This window comes from Notothenia coriiceps, unplaced genomic scaffold (assembly GCF_000735185.1).
Source record: "Notothenia coriiceps isolate Sejong01 unplaced genomic scaffold, NC01 NC01_scaffold00011174, whole genome shotgun sequence".
In the NCBI taxonomy this organism is placed as follows: domain Eukaryota; kingdom Metazoa; phylum Chordata; class Actinopteri; order Perciformes; family Nototheniidae; genus Notothenia; species Notothenia coriiceps.
In genome coordinates, this window is record NW_011343875.1 from 2,808 (window position 1) to 9,443 (window position 6,636).

The 6,636-nt window shown below is 40.2% G+C and overlaps 1 long non-coding RNA gene across 1 annotated transcript; it reads left to right on the forward strand.

Annotated features, from left to right (window-relative positions):
- The first annotated feature begins 2,581 nt into the window (after nucleotides 1–2,581).
- Nucleotides 2,582–6,375, forward strand: LOC104946489 (uncharacterized). The gene is made up of 3 exons (XR_798454.1): nucleotides 2,582–2,592; nucleotides 4,706–4,788; nucleotides 6,242–6,375. It is a non-coding gene; the product is annotated as an uncharacterized lncRNA (long non-coding RNA).
- Nucleotides 6,376–6,636: the final 261 nt, after the last annotated feature.

A 6,636-nucleotide genomic window follows, 5' to 3' on the forward strand; every position in this document is an offset into this window, starting at 1 on the left:
TAAGATTTAATACACTTCTTTTCGATTGATTAACTTTTGGTATTACCGTGATTAACGGAGTTGCGACTTAGTCAGGCGAGACACTGTACACCATTAGTGCGTCGAACAATAGGCAGTCTACTGAAACTTCCATTAAGGGGTCTATCCGTTCAAATATTTTACAGACGTTTTTTTTTCGCAGTAGGTATTGGTGGTGACAGTAGGTATTAGAGATTTAGATGATTTTGACGAGCAAGTCCTCACGAGTAAAGTGTGTGTAAGGAAAAACGTGACTAACACTAGACAGGTACGGTCCAACAGGACTCACGTCACTCCACTGTGTGTGTGTGTGTGTGTGTGTGTGTGTGTGTGTCGTGTGTGTGTGTGTGTGTGTGTGTGTGTGTGTGTGTGTGTGTGTGTGTGTGTGGTGTTGTAGGGCGAAGGTTGTGTGTGCAGGTCCTAAGCCGGACTATAATGTTTTATTTGAAACGGTGCAGCCGTGTAACAAACGCGGACTGTTCTACGACTTATAACATAATGTGTGTGTACTACTTTCGGAGGTGTCTACAGGGTGAAGCCTCTTTTCGAGGCACCAAAAGGACAGACGGACGTAGCGCACCTGTGGATTTACGGTTTACGAACTGAAATCAATCAACCTCGGAAAGAAAAAATGCATTATTGACCTCAAACCTCTAAAGTTTTGGGACCTCCCCTTGAAAACGACTCCATCTCATGCATTTTTGTCCGTGATGATTACTTCACTATAATCTATCTATATATCTATGTCATCTATATACTACCTATCTATCTATCTATCTATCTATCTATCTATCTATCTCCCTATCGATCTATACATCAATGATTACGTCCTCTACGACTTAAACTAACCCAAATGTTCTTGACTGTACATACTATAGACTAATGGTGGACACACTATAAAACTTTCCACCATTTATTTTATTTAGACGGTTTCCAAACCTTTTTAGAAACCAAGGGAGTTCATCAGTCATGTAGCTCCGATTAACTGGATTTATTAGGTCCAATTGTCCCCCGGGAAAGTAAAATTCTGTTATGTCAACCCGCACATGTACTTATTGGAAGTGATTTTGAGGGTGACCACCTAAATTTTTACCTCAAGGATCTGTTCACAGATTTACTCTCTGATTTCAGTAGTGCGGTTACACTTGGCACGACAGCAAGGAAATATACGGTTGTAATCGGTGGGAAAATCAGAATCGGCCAACCACTGCACTTCATTACACTGCACGACATCAAGGAAATATTCGGGGTTGTAATTCGGGAGGAAATCGAATCCGTCACCATTTGTACTTCATTACACTGGGCACGACCATCAAAGGAAATATCGGGTTGTAACGGTGGAAAATCGAATGCCACCACTACCTTACAGTTACACTGGCACGACATCAAGGAATATCGTGGTTGGTAATCGGTGGAAATCGAATCGCCACCACTGCCCTTCATTAACACTGGCACGGACATAAGGAAATATCAGGGTTGTAATCGGTGGGAAATCGAATCGCCAACCACTGCACTTCAGTACACTGCACGGGACATAAGGAAATTCGGGTTGTAATCGGTGGAAATCGAATTCGCCACCACTACACTTCAGTACACTGCACGACATTCAAGGAAATATCGGGTTGTAATCGGTGGAAATCGAATCGCCACCACCGGCACTTCAGTGTACTGACAGTGCAGTGGTGCCGATTCGATTTCCACCGAATCAACGATATTTCCTTGATTGTCGTACTAGTGTACTGAAGTGCAGTGTGACGATTCGATTTCCACCGATTACAACCGGATATTTTCTTTGATGTCGTTAGCCAGTGTACGAAGTGCCGTGGTGGCGAATTCGATTCCACCGGATTACAACCCCCTCCGCCTTATTCTGTTTTCATTTACTCGTTCGTTATCTGACCAGCTTCAATCTTGTAAGCTACAAACTTCGTTTCATGTAGCCCTCTAAAGGGTTTTGGAGGTTGATGCCTCGGTGAACGTGAGTTGTTTGGCTTTCTTGTCCGCAGCAGCAGAAAGCATTTTCGAATGTTTGAATGAATCAAAGTGGACTTTCTCTTATGCTCCAACACACAGTTGCACGGGGTGCAGAATAGTTTCCCCCCACTTTCGTGAAAGACATCGGGGTACTGCTTTGCCCGGTCTTTAGCAGAAATGTTCGTCGTGTGAGTTCCACACGTTCACTCTGTCGAGTATACCTGCTGCAGAGCCACTATTTCAAGAATACTACGTCACAGAGTGGCGCCGAAGGACTGTTTGGATGCATGTTAAATGCCCAGCATTCGGCGCCACTCGATGACGTAGTATACTTGAAATAGTGGCTCTGCAGCAGGTATACTCAACATTCTATAACACATAGGTTTGAGCAAGCTCTCTGATTGGTCAATAGGCGTGTTTGATTCCACGATCAAACAACGATCAAATAGAACGTGCCTAATCACAAAGTATCCAGTGGCCTACACACGCCACTAGCCTACCGAAACTACTTCCATGAGCCTACATCGTGTGGTTTCCATAGCGACGTTTAGCGACACACAGCCGTTACACTGTTATACATTGTCTCTCATACAGCATACAGTATACATCATACAGCGGCTGGCGGAGGCAGGGTTGGAGGCCAGAGAAATCATGTCCGTTAGCGGACATAAAAACGAGTCATCGCTTCGCAGCTACTGGGCTCCATCTCTAGACAACAGAAAGATGTGGAGCAACGTGCTTTTTGCCGGTCCGGGACACGCCATGAAACGGCCACTGGAGGAAAGCTCTTCCTATAACGTAGTGCTACCCGTGAACACCACAGCACCACCTGCAAAAAAGTCTGGCATGGAGTTCATGGAGAGCTGTTTCAAGAATAGCACTTTTAATGGCAGCATGAACATCCACCTTCATTCTGAACCCAAAATGTTTCAGCACCATGGGCAGCCTGATTTGATTTGTTCCGCTAATCCCACACAGTGATTACTCAGATATTTAAATAGCCTAATTCAAGAATTGTTTTCAATAAATTGTTTTCAATAAATTGGTTGATAATATATTATTTACTATAATTATATCAATAACTGTAAGCGGGGTAGCAGGAGTGTTTGATCGGCTATCGTTACCATGGAAACTATTTCTAGGAACTACTTTCTGACGGAGATTAACTCAAGCAGAAAGCGTAGGTTTGGGAGCAAATTAGCCCACATTATGAAATTATTTTACGATATTGTTGATTACAATGATAGTTTGTGTAATAGAATCGGCCTCTCGTGTATGATTGCTTAATTGAGAAACGGCCAGTGTTTGGGAAATCTCCATTTTGGGCTGCAACTAATATCTTTCTGAATGTCTTTTCATTAAAACGATTAAAGGAGGTAATTCTTTTTTCGGTCTCATTGTCAACAAATCTGATGAAAAACAAACAATATCTCTCTCAATTTTTGATCTCAACAAGTGAAAGGTTTTTATTTTAGTTCTCGGATCAGATGCTGAGATTGAGTTCTTAGATTCTGACCTTCAAGCTCAGAATGTTTTCAAAATGTTGACTATTTTTTGCTGGATTTTGACTCTTTTTTCAGAATCGTTCTGACTTTTTTCAGAAATTTGACTTTTTTTTGAGAATTGTTACTTTTTTTTAAAAATTATTATTATTTTTCAGAAATCTGACTCTTTCAGAAATGTAACTTTTGTTTCCAGAATTTTGACTTCATCAAAAAAGTGTCTCACTAAAATCTAAAATCTGACTTTTTTTCAGAAATTGGACATTTTTCAGAAATTGGACATTTTTCAGAAATTGGACATTTTTCAGAAATTGGAATTTACGGATCCCCTAAAGGTTCATGGAAAGAAAAAAAGAAAAGTATCTCGTGCGAACGAGAAAGTATATCGTGCGCACAAATTAATAAAGCGTGGCCTCGTTTTATTTATTTCTCTCTCTATGAACCCTCCAGGGCTCCGTAGGAATGTTTTCAGAAATTATAACTTTTTTCTTATCATTTTATTTTTTCAGGATTTTGACTTTTTCTTAGAATTGCTACTTTTTCCTTAGATTTCCAAAAAATATCACACATGTGTCCCTAATCCTCCTTAAAGCCCTTTAGTATCTAGATAAGACGTACTTCATTTACCTTACTACACTTACATTTAAAACAAATTGTATTGTGTGCTTGATAAGATTTGTTTCCCACTCAGTGAGTTAGTAAATACATTTGGGTCTTTTTATATCATCACGCATAAATGACCTAAAACATATTTTGTCAATATTCATGTCATCAAGTTATTGTTTCTCAAATCAATTGAATCTAATCTTGTTGTGTTCATATCATTAGTTTGTCTTTCACAACTCAAATCAACTCAAATCAGGCACGCTTGCCTTCGTATTTCAAAGAACTTTTTTGTATCTTAAGTACTGCTTAAGTGTGTGGACATAATTGTATATATAATGCAAATGGCTTCTAGTGATATATTCATTGCTAGTTTAATCTATTGTTGCACTTATCGTAAATCAGTCTGGATAAAACACATTGAAATGTAAAATACAAATATTAATCTTATATTTTATTGTAAAATGCTGGCATGTCCTGATCCATCACTGTTCATCCCCCGGCACGGGATGTGTGACACTGATAACGATCCGGATAATCCTCTTAGTCTTATTACTAAGTGGTGTGTGTGTGTGTGTGTGTGTGTGTGTGTGTGTGTGTGTCTGCAGAATAACACTGATCCTGGCATGTCCCATGGATCTGAAGAACTTCCCGATGGACGTCCAGACCTGCATCATGCAACTGGAGAGCTGTGAGTCATCAACACACACACACACACACACACACACACACACACACACACACACACACACACACACACACACACACACACACACACACACACACACACATTTCTCTGTGGCTCTGTTCTTCTACAAAGGGACTGCGGTCGTCTTAGAGAGAAGGAACGATATAAAATTCCCTCTGTTTTTTTAATCATGTTTTCTGTTCTATCTCACTCTCAAAATGAATACTACAACGCTTAATAAAGTCACCGTCTGACATCATCTCCGTCTCACCCTGAGAGTTTAGTGTGATTCGATTCGTACGGATTTTTGTTCAGCTCAGAAATAATCATTAATAAGACATTGGAAAAAACGGCCTGCTGTCCTTCCATCTTTCCTCTTCTTCCCCAAGACCATTCTTTAATGTCTAATGCATTCCCATCTTCATATTATCTCCCTCCTCTCATCCTTTCCCTCTGAGCTGAAATACACAAATATAATCCACTCTTTTAAAAGTGAGGCATACATCAGAAAAAAAATATGAATTCAATAAAATATTAAAAACAATACAATAAATAAAAAATGTAATAATAAATGCAAATATGTAAAGACCAATCGATGGGATGTTGCTAATGACAAGCTAATAAAATAAAAATAAATCATACCTCATTTGTTCCTATTATAATAAATGATTTTCTGTTTAATTTAGTTAAGCAGAACGTTTTTCGTTCCCTTCCCCTCTATCCACATTCTTTTTCTCCAATTCTTCCATCTTTTCCTACTTCCTCTATTCTCATGTGTCCGTGTTATATCTTGATTCCACTTCCTCGTTCCTTCTTTCTTATCTCCCCTCTTTACACCTCAATAAGGACAAACACATCTACTGTAAATCTTCTTTTTATGACCTGTAATTATGCTTTGGATACTTTACTCCATTCTCCTGCTGATTATATAAACAACCACCAATCCCTGGAATAGTTTTAGAGCAGCGGCCAGATTTATTTTTCATTGCCTTTTTTATCCTATTACAATAACCCCTTTTCCATTCAGTTTTTAACTTGTTCTCACCCTTCCTTCCCACCTTCATTTCTCCATCTTTTCCTACTTCCTTTATTGCTTCTTATATCTTACTCTCACTTCCTCGTTCCTTCTTTCTAATTTCCCCCCTTTTCACCGCAATAAGAACAAATAACTCTGCTGTAAATCTTCTTTTTATAACCTGTAAGTTTGCGTTGGATATATAAACGATCCCAATCCTTAGAATAGTTTTTAGAGCAGCGGGCATTATAACAGTATTTTCAATTTGTGTGGCGCTGGCCCTTTACCCCTGAAACCCTGCAGGGGGTCTATCTCTCTCTGAGTGACCTTTCACCACCGACCAGACATGAGAGAGATAATCTCCCCCCCGAGGGGAAGTAGAGTAACTCAAATGACCCGCACATTGATGAAAAGAGGCTCACCTGGTCTTCTCCTCTCCAGTCGGATACACCATGAACGACCTGGTGTTCGAGTGGGATGAGAAGGGAGCCGTGCAGGTGGCCGACGGCCTGACGCTACCTCAGTTTCTGCTCAAAGACGAGAAGGACCTGCGCTACTGCACCAAGCACTACAACACAGGTGAGAATGTACTCTATTCAAGCACTACAACACAGGTGAGAGTGTACTCTATTCAAGCACTACAACACAGGTGAGAGTGTACTCTATTCAAGCACTACAACACAGGTGAGAGTGTACTCTATTCAAGCACTACAACACAGGTGAGAGTGTACTCTATTCAAGCACTACAACACAGGTGAGAGTGTACTCTATTCAAGCACTACCACACAGGTGAGAGTGTACTCTATTCAAGCACTACCACACAGGTGAGAGTGTAC